The sequence below is a fragment of the Pinus tabuliformis genome, chromosome 2_2 (genome assembly GCF_031772625.1).
Source record: "Pinus tabuliformis cultivar Carrire ecotype Pingquan chromosome 2_2, CPIR1, whole genome shotgun sequence".
Lineage (NCBI taxonomy): Eukaryota > Viridiplantae > Streptophyta > Pinopsida > Pinales > Pinaceae > Pinus > Pinus tabuliformis.
In genome coordinates, this window is record NC_142300.1 from 57,447,866 (window position 1) to 57,462,649 (window position 14,784).

The following is a 14,784-nucleotide window of genomic DNA, read 5'->3' on the forward strand; positions in this document are numbered from 1 at the left end:
AAAGGTTCCCATGAGTGAGGAATCCTTCAACAGTCCAACCCCGACATGCTGATAAGAATGTAGAGTTTCCCCTACAGGCAGTACATTCTAGTAATGTTAGGTCCCTATACTACTAGTGTAACCCCTTATTGTTATTAGTGAAACCCCCTTATTATATTTTTGTGCCCATGTAGTCCCCATATTGTTATTATTGTGCCCTTACATTATTATTGTTATGTCAGCTCTGATTATATTATGACCCCTTAGACTCCTATATATAGAAAAGAGGTCTTGTCATTTGTATCATTCAAGAATTTTTCATTTGTGTAATGTAAAGGAGGTTACCCCTCGAAGAGGCTTATTTCTAAGGTGTTTATCTATATTTTTTCTCTTTTTGTGAGCTGGTTTCATAACATTTGGTATCAGAGCTTTCGATTCTAGGGTTTCGCTGCTCCAAACAGGTCATCGTGGTATTTTCTCTATAACTTTTGCTCTACGAAATTTCAGAAGCTAAAGAAAAACCCATTTGAGCCGAAATCATTCTACACCTCAAGTCAAAATTTCAGATCTTCACTCGCTACATTTTCAGAGATATGATCTTAGGTGGATCTCAGGAAGTTAGGGTTTTTGAAAACTTCAGAATTACGTCTCAAACAGGTCATCATGGAATTTTTTTTATAATTGTTCTTAAGCGAAGGTTCAGAATCTGAAATTAAAACCCATTTGAGCCGCAATATTGGTGAATCTTGGGCCCAAATTTTAGATCTTGTTTCGCTATATTTTCAGAGATATAGTCCAAGACATTTAGGATTTCTGCGGGCTCCCGAAATACTTCCTAAACATGTGACCTTGGGAAAATCATCATAACTTTCTCTCTGAGCATCAGATTCAAATTTCGTAAGAAGTTACAGAAAGAGGACGGATTGTAGTTTTCTTTGTATTGGTTTCAGGTCCTAAGGTTGAAATAGGGACACATGGAAATTCGTACAAGTACACTCTACTGAACCAGTCTATAATCAGGTCATTGTGGGAGAGTTGACATAAATCTTCCTTGTAGAATCCAATATTGATCAGAATTGTGGGGTTAGAAAGAGAACTCAGAGGGAGACTACATGAAGCAATTTTAGAACTTGGAGATCTGAAATTGTAGAGTTATATTCGTTTCAAGATCGAGCTCCTAAACTCAAGAAAAGGCGATATGAGGAGGTTTGATGGCAAGGATCCGGTAAATTGGATACTACAGATGGATCAATATTTTGATCTGCATGAGGTGCAACTGTTACAAAAGGTACATATTGCATCTTTATATTTAGAACCAAATCAATTTTTATGGTATAAAGGGCTTTGTTCTCGTAAACCACTTGTTACGTGGTCAATTTTCACAGAGGGATTGATAACACATTACAAGGATACAAAGAGAAACACCTTTTTTATCTAATTGATAAATCTCAAACAAAAGTGTTCAATGGTAGAGCAGATTGAGGACTTTCAAAAATTGAATATAAGGGAAAATGATATTCCAGAGAAGCATAAGATTGATGTATCCATAGGGACTTTAAAGGATAACATTCAACATGAGGTTCATCTCTGGGAACTTGATTCACTGGAGAAGGCATTCAGGTTGGCAAGAAAAGTGGAAAGAAAAATTATGGCAATAAGGAAGTCTACCCCTCACAACTATAAATATGGAAGTGTTGTTTCTCCTAGCCTTCCACAACCTTCAAGGTTGACACCACAACAATTGGAAGAAAAAAGAGCAAGAGGGCTTTGTTACAATTGTGATAACAAATACATTAAAGGTCATAAGTGTGCTTAGAAGAAATTATTTTACATAGATTGTGAAGAGGAGGAAGAAAAGGATCAAGAAACATCAAAAGAAGAGGATATACACCAGGAACCAAACCCAGAGAAGGAAGAAATGAATCTGACCATATCTTGTAAAGCATTGGAAAGAATTACCACTCCTCAAACTCTCAAGATAGAAGGACATATCAAGAAGAAAAAGGTTCAAGAAGTGAAATATCACATCGAGAAAGAAGAAATGTATCTGACCATATCTTGTAATGCATTGGCCAGAATTACCACTCCTCAAACTATCAAGATAGAAGGACATATCAAGAAGAAAAAAGTAATAGTGTTGATTGATTCGGGTAGTACCTATAATTTTATTCATTGTAAGATAGTTAAGGAATTGAATTGCTTCCTATATCCAGCACCAGAGTGTCAAGTGATGGTTGCAAGTGGAGGAACCATAAATTTCTCTGGAAAGTGCCATAATATCAAGCTATCCATGGGAGAATATGTATTGAATAGACCAATTCTTTTCATTCTAATGCGTGGTGTTGATGTTGTACTAGGTGTCCAATGGCTACAATCCTTGGGTACAATAGCTTTTAATTTTCAAGAACTCATGAAATTTTCTTCGGAAGGAAAGGAAGTTGAATTAAGGGGTATCACAAGGAAACCGGGAAAGATAATCAGCTCTAACGGACTGACAAAGCTTCTAAAGAAATAAAAACAACGCATAGTTTCACAATTATGTTCGCTAAAGGTTCCCACATCGAAATCATCTATTTCTCCAGATCTCCAAAAATTCTTGGACAATCATTCCAAGGTATTGGAGACTCCCAAAGGCCTCCCACCTATTTGTGATCATGATCATTCTATTCATTTGATTCCAAGAAGTGTTCCTCCAAACATCAGGCCTTACAGATATCCCTATGCCCAAAAGACTGAAATTGAACGTATGGTTTCATAAATGTTAGAGGCTGGTATAATTCAACCTAGACAAATTTCTTTCTCTGCTTCAGTAGTATTGATGCACAAGAAGGATGGGTCATGGCGAATGTGTCCAGATTATAGAGAGCTCAACAAACTCACTATTAAAGATAAATTTCCCATTCCTGTCATTAATGAAGTATTGGATGAATTGCATGGATTAATTTACTTCACCAAGTTGGATCTTTGTTTAAGATATCATCAAATAAGAATGAAGACTGAAGAGATTTTAAAAACAACATTATTGAAGAAAGATGCATTTTCATGGACTCCAGAAGCAACAAAGGCCTTTGAACATCTTAAAGAGGCAATGTGCCAAGCACCGATCTTAGCTACGCCAGACTTCACAAAAACCTTTATTGTGGAATATGATGCATCAGGAAATGGAATTGGTGATGTTCAAGAAGAAAGACCCATTACTTTCAAAAGTCATCCAATCAAAGGAAAGTATTTACACAAAGCTATTTATGAGAAGGAAATGTTGGCAAGACTACATGCACTTAAGAAATGGAAACCTTACATAATGAGAAGATCCCAGTTCAAACAATATTGCCAGAACTTGACAAGGAAGGAAAAATCATATTGGAACTTGGAGCAGTCACAGAAACAAGAACCCGATAGCTACGAAATCGATCAATTTCAGAGTATCTCATCAAGTGGAAGAACTTACCCACTGAAGATTCCACATGGGAGGACAAGAATTTTATACTGAAGCATCCATAACTACTCAAGTGTTGAGGACAACACTTTTTGAAGGAGAGGGGCATGTTAGGTCCCTCTACTACTAGTGTAACCCCTTATTGTTATTAGTGCAACCCCCTTATTATATTGTTGTGCCCATGCAGTCCCCATATTGTTATTATTGTGCCTCATAGAAGGCCACTATTGTTATTATTGTGCCATTCCATTATTATTGTTATTTCGAATCTAATTATATTATGACCCCTTAGACTCCTATATATAGAAAGGAGGTCTTGTCATTTGTATCATCCAAGAATTGTTCATTTGTGTAATGTAAAGGAGGTTGCCCCCTCAAAGAGGCTTATTTCTAAGGCGTTTCTCTATATTTTCTCTCTTTTTGTGAGTTGGTTTCATAACAAGTAACATGAGAATCATAGGCAAAAAAGGTGATTTGGTTGATTGCCACAATCCCACCCTTATGCTAAGGGAATGTGATCATACGAAAATAAGTCAAAACAATTGCGTCCATGGTGTAAACCCATGTGTGACCCAATAGAAGATTATAATCAAGAGGTATATCAATAGATTCCACTTCTATGGATACAATTTTTCCCCCTAATTGAACTTGTAAGGAATTCAAAATACCACAAGGCTTATATGTTCTCACATCAAAAGCCTTTAATGCGGTAGGTGACTGACTCAGTTGAGGTGAACCAATCCCTTTCCAACAAGACGTAGACATGATGCAAGTCGACGCTCCATCATCCACAATATAGTGATGAATGTTCCAACCATAGACGATGATCTGAATGATAAAATCCAATTGAGCTGGAAGACAAGGGACATAGTTTTCATGACTGAAAAAAACTAGGTTGGAATCTGAACAATCCACACATCTGATAGTTTAAGGCAAAGCCTTTTTCTGGGTGGGGTAGTTTTGCAACACCTTGAGGGTCGACGTAGATGATGGAGACTGAGCCAAGTCTTCAACTACGTTATAATTTTGAGCAGCCCTGGCACAAGGGTTGAAATCAAACTTATGAATACTTCCCTTCGGAGGCTTAATAGTTAACTCTGTAGGGATCGTAGGCGCATGTAGATCAGATGGAGGTGATACCAAACTGGCAGGTTAATTAGTAGCTTAACCGTTTGGAGGATCTGCATTACCATAGTCCTTGTTTCGAGTAGCCACCATAACATCATATTTATGCTTCATGGAGGAGAGAATTAAAACTATGTTAGAAGAATATGGGTTTACAGTAACCATATGGATCTCCTGATTGGGAAACAGGTTGATCAAGATAGCAGGAGAAGTGGAGGATTTAGAAATTGATTCACTTATGCATAGTGAGGGAAGTCACGAGTAAAGTGTTCCTCATTTCAAATAAAGCATAGGTAACAAGGATTTCATTTCTCATCAGAGGATTGATTTGTTTATTTATCCTGTAGTGAAGAATCTTTCTTCTTTTTTCCTTTTCCTTTCTTCTTGCTTCTTGGTTGCTATTGATATTTTCCTTTATCAAATGAAATGAAATTTACCTCAGAAGAATAAGTCGTGGGAGGATTGGATGAAGATTTTTGGGTAGAAGCAGTGAGAGAAACACTAGATGGTTTGCTCACTATCTGCAAATTGGCAGAACCAATGATGCCATCAACAACATGAGATTCTTTACCAGGAGTGGAAGGAACAATGCTGGAAGGTCTCGAAGCATTTGTTATATTTTCATAGAGCATCCTAGATTGGGTATAAATGAGTTCCAAATACTAAGTATGAGCAATTAATTTCTCTTCAATCATGACTTTGCATTTAGCTACATCCTCTATGACATATGTCAACAGGGATTTAATGAACCATTCCACTAGTAATTGATCTGGAACATAGGTCTTAACCAAATGGAAATGACGCTGCCACTCATGAATATTATATTAAATGTGAGTCGCTTTAGTTTGTTTGAACTTGGTTGGAAGTTTCATTCTAGTTTCATACCATATGGGTAGCTGGAAATTATTTGGAAGGTGGTATCCAAGGAATTGAAATCATGAAGCGAATCTCTAGGTAACTCAATGTACCATTTATTTGTGGTACCTATAAGAGTATGTTGGAAAAGACGTAATCGTATGGAATCATCGTTAAGGGAGTTTAAAGAAAACCACAAATGATACGTCATGACATGGGTTTATAGGTCTTCTCCAGGATTCCCATTTAATTTTTGGATATCGAATGGAAATTTGGTGGGAATTATCGGCCACCAAGGCGAATGAGTAATGGGATCCTTGGTAAACTGAGTCAAATCTGGAAATTCGAGAGTTTCCACAAAAGTTAATTGTGGATTAAAATCTGATGAAGGATAGCATGTATAAGAAGGAATAGCCTAAGAAATAGGTACTTGCATTCCTGGATAAGGAGGGTTCTGGTAACCAACATACACGTAACCTTGTTGACTAGCTCTAGGATAACCCTGGAAAGGCTGGAATGGTTGGGTTTGGATATGTTGGCCTTGAAAAGGTACTTGAGGAACACCTTGATAAGGTCTATATTGTTTCCCAGTGAGATTTTTCATCATCCTGACATAATGTGGGTTCAGTTGGGGTTGCCCAATACTATACACATTCTATCCTATCAGAATTTGATGAGTACCTTTCCCAAACAGTTGAAGCTATAAGGTAACTTGTAAAGGCTAGGTAAGTGGAACCCGAGGGGTACCAGATACTGACGAAATAGGTTGAGATGCAATGATAGCCTGTAAAGGTTGAATTACAAGTATTTTAACTTATTAAGGTACATATGGATGGGTAATAATTTGAGATGAAGATGACATAGGTTCAGGATTCACTAATCGGTCCCAAAATGAACAAGGTTGGATGGGAAAAGTAGGTTTCCAAACACTGACAATCATCCCAGGATAAGGATGATTATAATAAGGTTGATTACCAACTTGAGGTATGCGAACAACAAGTTTCCCCCCATTCTATAGGAGGAGGGGATAATGGAGGAAAATGCAACCCAGATGGAGGGCACCCAACATAAGGAGAGTTAGGTTGTTGAAGATAAAATTTCCTAGTAACATAAGGGATGGTCTGTTGTTGAATCGTAGGTGTAGGCAGAGGAGAAGGCGCAGGCTATGTAGCATTCATAAGAGAAGTACCAGATGAAATTCCTGAAATGGATGACATGGGAGAGGTCCAGGGACTGGAAGTTGCACCAGAGAAGGTACCAACTAAAGACTGATAACTAGGTGGGATGGACAGGCCACTATACATATGTTCCTTTGGTGATGTTGTAAACATAGATGAGGAAGAAACATTTGATGTCTCAAACATAGTGGCAGACACGGTTTCAGAGGTCAAATTGGATCTAGTCATGGTTAACAATCCCAATGAAGATTTCCGCAAGAAATCATGGGTGAGTCAAAAGAATCAGGCAAAGGAGTTTGTGTTGGAGTTTGAATATGAGGAAGAGGATCAGTATGATAAAATTGAAGTCCACTCCAATGAATAGGAGTAGAGGGACAAGGTTTCTCTTGCGCTATCTCTTCAATACTCACAAGTTTGTATGGAATAGGTTCACCATTGGGTCCAAGATATATAGTTGGAGGTTATATATAATACAAAGGAAGGGAAGAGGAAGGACCTGAAGTAATAGGTGAAGATGGTTAAGGTTCCTCAAGTTCAACAACCTCAAGAAGTAAAGTATCTGACTCAGGAAGGTCATGATCAATAACCTCAGGAAATAAGGTTTCAAGGGCTTTTGTTTTGATTGTGTCAGATTCACCAGCAAGAGTGGAGGTAATTTCAGGCTTAGTACTCAAAGGGAAAGATGACTCAGGTTTATCAGATTCAGGAGGAGGGCTAGAAGTAGTTCTCAAATTTCCTGATTCAGTAGTATTCATCTTCTTATGCTTTTGACGATGACCAGGAGTAACCTATGGTGGAAGAGGGGACCTATTTTTCATTCTACGTGAATGATGGAGTGGGGGATTTTTTTCTTCCATGTTGGATAATAAATTTTAGAAATTAGTACAAATAAATAAAACAGAGGGTAATCTAGGCATAAAGGATTACCAAGCAACCATGAATTGCAATATACACCTTGGTGAACCAAGGAATTAACATACGTGCAAGAAATATCCCCAAATGTTATCTTCAGTGTATCATGGTACACAAGGCGGCCAACTTGGTTACCTATGGCGAGGATAGAAACCTATGGGGGACTTCCAAAATATACTCAACGGTACGTGGAAGTGTAGTCTTTAGTAGTGTTGTCTAATGCGTAACCATTCGATGAGAGTGTTCCCATATAATTTACGTGTGTGGATCATCATCCAATATACCCAAAGGTACATGGAGAATGATCTTATATACTCATGTATGTGGAACAAGATTTCACCCTCGGGATACAACACTGGAAAACAAAGACAACTCCTATGTTTAACGACGTTAGAACATGTCTTTAGTCTAGACCTTGAAATGCTTGCGTTAATGTTACAAATTCTCCTTCGGTTGATTCAATAAATTTTACTATTTATCTTCAATTAAATTTAAATTTTGGGGCTCACCGTGAATTTCACCTGAATATCCTAAAATGAAAACTAGCGTGAGGGAATGGAATCTTTCTCATTCAATGAAAATATTCTAAGGGAAGAGACAAAGAGCATGCAACAAAAAATGTGCAAAATGCAATTCCCTTTTCAATGCAAATGTTCCAATTTCAATGCATACACAAAACCCTAAATGCCAATGCAAAGATTTTTCTTTTCAAGTCACTTAATCTTCGAAAATGAAGAAAACTAGGATGCAAAGTCTAATCACTGATTTAAACAAGCTTTTCAGAATGATGACTAAAACACCAATTCATCTAAGCACTCAATGATAAAAAAAAGTCCATTTTCAAACAACCTAATGATAAGAACAAAGGAAAATCTTTAAACAAATCCTTACCAAATGTATTAAAACAAAAGAAAACCGAAATGGAGGTTTTAGAGGGACCACAAGTCACTTAGAGGCTCAAGGAAGAGTAACTGGAACAAGGTTGATTGCAAAAAAACTTGTGCATGAATAGGGGCCAACACAGGTGCAAAGAAGGCACCAATGATATGCAACATAGGCACAAAGAAGGCTCAGCATGGGTGCAACACTTTGTCAGAAGACCATAGGTTGTGTTGGTTTAGGGATGCAAAGTTCCAACAAAAGGATTACAATTGAGACTCAATGAAAGGTCTTCCTAGGTTTGTTCTTGACTGAATAAGACAATAAAGGTCTAGAGAAGAGGTAAGATAAACACAATGGACAACGAAACCACCAAGGGAATAAACCCATCCCAAGTGGATTCGCCAATTTGTTATACATAATCTACGACCGCGGACAGAAGTATCTTCCCTAGGCTTGGTCGACTAACCTAGAAAACTAAAAATTCAAAGGGACTAATGTTTTCCTTAAATTAAACAGATAGCAAGATGAATCCTACCTAGAACCTATTGTATGATTCGCTCCTTCCTTGGCTTGAATGCTCCAATCATAGCTTCAATCACTACTATTAGAACCTATAGAGTCAGATAACACAAGCCAATGATACACATAATCTATGTAGCATCATCTAATCACTTTATTTAGTAGATCAACATGGTATTTAAATATATGAAACCATAACATCATATATAGGAAAACAAATAACTCTTTTCATTAATAGAAATGGAGTGAGTTACAACTAAAAATAGGTGTTGATCTTGTAGAAGAGCTCCTCCAAGTTGACTTGTCATTTCCTTGTCACAAATTGCACCTCTAATCACCCTAATGCATGGAAATATATCTCTTACATCAACAACATAAGGGTAGAACCACTCTCCAAAATCCAACCCCTTGCATATGAATGGCAGTAAATATATAGGTGAAGGAGGTAGTTCATGAATTCTTATCCTTTTACTAATTAGGGCTTGAGATCCACTCTCGATGGTAGGATGAGATTAAGGGATAAGGGATGAAAACTCAAAGGTAGGATAGGATAGGATTCAAGACTTTTATCTAAGGTAAATGGTTACAACATATCTTAGAAGCTTATGGAAGAAGAGGCTTCGGGATTCTCTCTGATTTTACTGAATTTCTAAAATCAACGCACCCCCAACACTGAGCAACCTGCTAGTGATAAACGCAGGTGTAGATTAGGGAAACTTGGTAGTCAACATTGTCTAGTAGGAAACCAGGTAGTGTTGGTCAAGGTGCTTTCAAGTATAAACTCGGGGATTAGAATGAGTGATGCTTAGGGATTTGTGCAAGGATAATGAGAATGACATTAAAGGATGTTGATTGATCCAGTTGAAGGCCTATTGACCAGATGTGACAAAATGGCCTGTAACATAGAGGTGTGCAACTTTTGCTGGATAATATTGCAAGTCTATGGGTGCATGTTGAGGTGATAACATTGAGTTTCAAGCCATAGGTTAAGTTATTCAACCAAATGGAAAAAGATTTTGAGTGGGTTGACATAAGGATTTCCATATTTTGGGTTATAATGAAGAGGATTCTAGTGGAATATCCTTGGTATAGACTAATGTACTTTATGGTTGACATGAGTGTTATAATCTTGTTGGAATTGTATTTTTGTGTGATGTAAACCAAGGGTTGGATTGCATGTGTCATATTTGAGTTGACAAAGCCAAAGTGCTAGTTGGACTATGCATGTTTTATATTTAGTTGGCAGCAATCGAAGGTTCAACTAAAAAGGTGGCTTAGTGTTGTGACTAACTATCTATATTCCAAGAGAAATGAGAAATTGATATTTTTATGGGTTTGCATTTGTTCAGAACATATATGATAGTAATGTTGTGAAAAACGTTGAAATGCTTCATGGTGTGATATTATATTATTGAAATAACATCTTAAATTTATTTTTGGAATGGGATTTAATCAATATTGAATTATCTTTGAGACAACTTTTGAATTCTTAAGTGATTTTGCAGTAGATTCATTGAAAACCTTGAAGATTATTTTTGGAGTAGATTCTTGTAGACCTTTTGATGTAGCTTATAAGAAAATTTTGGAGAACTATCTTGGAGCAACCTTGAACCACTCTTATGTAGACCTTGGACCAGGTGAATTGAAAAAATATTAAAATAGAATTTGGAGTGACTTTTTGAAGTAGTATTGAAGCTATCTTGAAGCAGTATAGAATATTGGAAGAGTTCGAGCCTAAGAGGATCATTATCGTCATTGAGACCATGGTAGAGCCTTGTGAGAGACTAGGTTGGAGCCTAGATTAATATTATAGGATCGGAGTCCTCATTCAAGGTTGGAGTCTTGAAGAAGTAGGAAATTTTATTGTACAAGTCGAAAAGGATTGCAACCCTCACTCTCTTCAATAATAAAATTATTTTTTTATTATTTTTTTGTTCTAGTATATTGTGCTTCTAATCAAAGGGAAATATTAACTGACTAATTAAAAATTGAAATAAATATTGATTCACCTGCTCCTTCCCCCCCCCCCAGTATTTCCAACAATTGGTATTAGAGATAGCTCCTTCAAGCACAACCTAATAGCTGGAAGGTAGATCCTAGGAACACAAATCGAAAATTCAATAAGGAAAGGCTCCAAACCTTTTGAAGACATATCCTCCTCAGTTATGAAATCAAAATTAAATCAAGTTGGAAAAGCTCCATTGTCTGATGGAACAAATTATGTGTCATGGAGCAAAAAAATAGAGTACTATTTGATAGCCCTAGGATATCGGATATGAAATTGGAATATTGAAATAGCCCTAGCATAGGATATTTGATAGCCCTAAGATAGTCTAAAATGGGCCTCCTAAGGAACATTATAAAATAATAGTGAAATAATAAAATAATATTAGATTACATCATCAAATTTTAGAGGGAAAAATAAAATTATTTTTTCAACTCGTATTTCCAACTTATCTCCCTATGATTTTACTCAAATTTCAAGCAAGAGAACTTTTTCAATGCATAATTTAATTCCTCATCCAAGGAGTACCCATGTTTAAAACTTTTGATGGACCCTGCTACACGGAAAATGAAAAATACATGAAAAAACATGATTACAATCACTTTTTCATGTATTTCTCATTTTTCATGTAGCAGGGTCCATTGAAAGTATGCAACATGGGTTCTCCTTGGATGAGAAATTAAATTCTACATCCAATGAGTACTCTTTCTCGAAATTCGAGTAAAATTGTAGGGAGATAAGTTGAAAATACGAGTTGAAAAAGTAGTTTTTTTTTTTGTTTTTTTAATATTTTTACTTTTTTACTCGAAAAATGGTGAATCATCCCCCATGGTTGACATCATCATCTAAAATCCTATTAGTTATTATAAATTTGATTTTGGTTGTACATTGTTGTTTTGAGGCCCATTTTAGACCTTAAAATTTGTCTAATGGGAATTAATTGTTATTGGAAACAAAACTACAGAAGAGTCAAAAGATACAATACAAAAGAAATGGAAGCAATATTGAGTAGTATATCAGATTTTGTAAAAATAAAGGTGGGTCAATAATTTTCATCTAAAGGAATTTGGGAAAAACTATAAAAACTTTATGGAGAATATGGCATTTTACAAGTTGAATCAAACTAGAGTATGTGGAACAAGAGCACAAGGATGATCATGAATCAAAGGAAATAGATGAAGGCACCAAAAACATGAAAGACAATGAAGATGACAAATACATTGAAGTAAACGCTTAAGTAAACCTTGAAGAAGAACTAAGGGCTACTTTGAAAGAAATAAGTAGATTGACAAAAGAAAATAAAGAGCTTGAAGATAAGATTCAAGACCTTGAGCATAAAAATGAAGAAATTGTTCTCCTAAGGCTCCAAGTTGAAGAAATATCTAAGGACTTTAGCAAGCTTGAAGCACAATTACATCAAAAATAAAGGAAATATGAAGAAGTCATCCCACTAAAATTTCGACTAGAAGAAGCTAAGAGAACAAAAGAAGTAATGAATATTTATTTGATGAAGAAAGAAGAAGATTGTGAAAAACTTGAAGAAGAGATTGTCTCATTCCACAATGAACTTGAAAAGCTATGCAAGAGTCTAAAGAGTTCTCAATCAGTGGATGACATTCTCAGACATCATAGATCACCATTTGACAAAAGAGGGCTTGGTTATATAGGTGAATCTTCTTGCAAAGAAGATGCAAACGTCAAATCCCCAAAGGTAAAAATTGAAGAATAATTTGAAAACAAATTCATTCAAAGGAAAAATCACAATGAAACTCAAGAAAATGTTTCAAGTGCTATCAAGGTTCCTAAGGAATCTTCTCTCATTACAAGAAATTATCAGAATCAACCAAAGCTTGAACCTCATCCAAGACGGGGAAACTTATGAAACCATCAAGGGTGGTATTCTAATCTAGGTATCAAACCATATTCTTTGGAAGTTGTTATTCATGCACTGATTTTGGTCATAAATCTAGAGATCATAGAGAATACTTTAGGAATGGTTATTGTTAAAATACTAGAAGTAAGTTTACAAGAAGGCAAGAAAAAATACATATTTGCTACAACAAAAATTATGAATCATTTGATCCATCATTCAGGTACAATATAGAATGTTATAAATATCACAATCTTGGACACACAACACGTGATTGCAGATGCATAATGATATGGTCTCCTAAGCAAGTCAAAGAAGAAAACCTTGCTACAAGAAACAAAAAAATTCTACCACAGTATGGAGAAGAAAACAAGATGAGTCTAAATTAAAAGAACATTACGTGGAATTAGATTGAGTGATTCAAGGATGATGCCTTCTAAATATATGCAGCATAAGAACCCTAAAACTATTTTTCAGGGGATGGGTGCTGCTTTCAAGCAAAATTTTGTCAGTGTGTTTTCCATATTTCATCTCTTCCATCTTTCACGCCTTCTCATGAAAAAAAATGTATTAAATTTATGTTGATGATGATTCACTTCTAGAACTGAATTACACTAGTAGAAAATGAGAAATTAGCGACTAGGTGACTAAAAGCATTAGTCACCACAACTTTTCCAAGTGAAATACTACTAAAAAAGAGCAATCTTAAGTGACTGAACTAAAAACGATTAACATAAATCACTAATCTAGTAACGAGTTAAAATATGTGACTAGCTAATAAGTAATACAACTAAAAATGACTAACATGAATGACTAATTTAGTCTAAGAACAAAACTACAACTACCTAACAAGTACTACAAAAATATGAATCGATTTTTTATGTTAGTCATATTAATTGTGTCAAGCAATCTAAAATTACAAGTGATGGGGGATTGAAAGGTTGTTAAAGATTGGTTGAAAGGTTATCCTTCCTTAAACACTTCTTCATCCTCACATGGTGTATGGGTGAGCCAAATTTGCATTATTTATCTCTAATAATTTGTAATTCTAAAAATATATGTTTTAAGAAAAAAATTATTTTATGTATTTTTAAAAAATTTATTCATTGAAAATAATTGGATCTAGTTCCAATTTGAAATTAATTTGAAGAGAAATTTTAATTTTTAAGGCTATAATATCAAATAAAAACTACTTTAATTTCATATTAACTGACCTAGATCCATCTTAACCACGGATCTATAAAGCACCAAGAGGGATCCAATCTCTCGAGGTGCAAACTTTTTTTTCTAGTGCAAAACTTGAGGAAAGGTTTGCACCTCGAGATATTGGATCCCTCTCGGCACTTGATAGTTATAGGGTTAATAATATAATACTATATAATATCTATATTTGTATTTTTGTCTCTTTGTTATTTGCTCTCTCTATCTCACCCCCCAAACATACACACACTCTTTCTCCCTCTCTTCCCCTTCTCTATCTATCTCTCTCTTCCCCATCTCTCCCTCTCTATCTATATCATTTTCTCTATTCCATCCCACTCTCCTCTCTCCCTCAATCTCTCTCCATGACTCCCTTGTCACCCCCTCTCTCTCTCCACCTTTATCCCTCTATGTTCTTCTTGTTCCCTCCCTCTCCTACCCCCTCTAATTCCATCTCTCTCTCCTCATCTCTATCTTCCTTCCTCTTTATCCCTTATTTCCCACCTCCCTCTATCACTCCCCCCCAAATCACTCTCTCTCTCTCTCTCTCTTTTATCCAACTCTATCACTATCGCCCCCCCTCCTGATCCTTCTCCATATCTATGTATCCATCTCTCTCCCTTCCCCTTCTCTCCCTATCTCTATCCTATCGTCTTCTTTCTCTTCCCTCCTCTCCTCTCTCCCTCACTCTCTCTCCATCTCTCCCTTCTCACTCCTCTCTCTCTCCACATATATCTCTCTATGTCCTTGTTCTTTCCTCCCTCTCTCTCCCACTCCAACTCCATATCTCTCTCTCTCTCTCTCCTCTCTCTTCCTTTCTCTC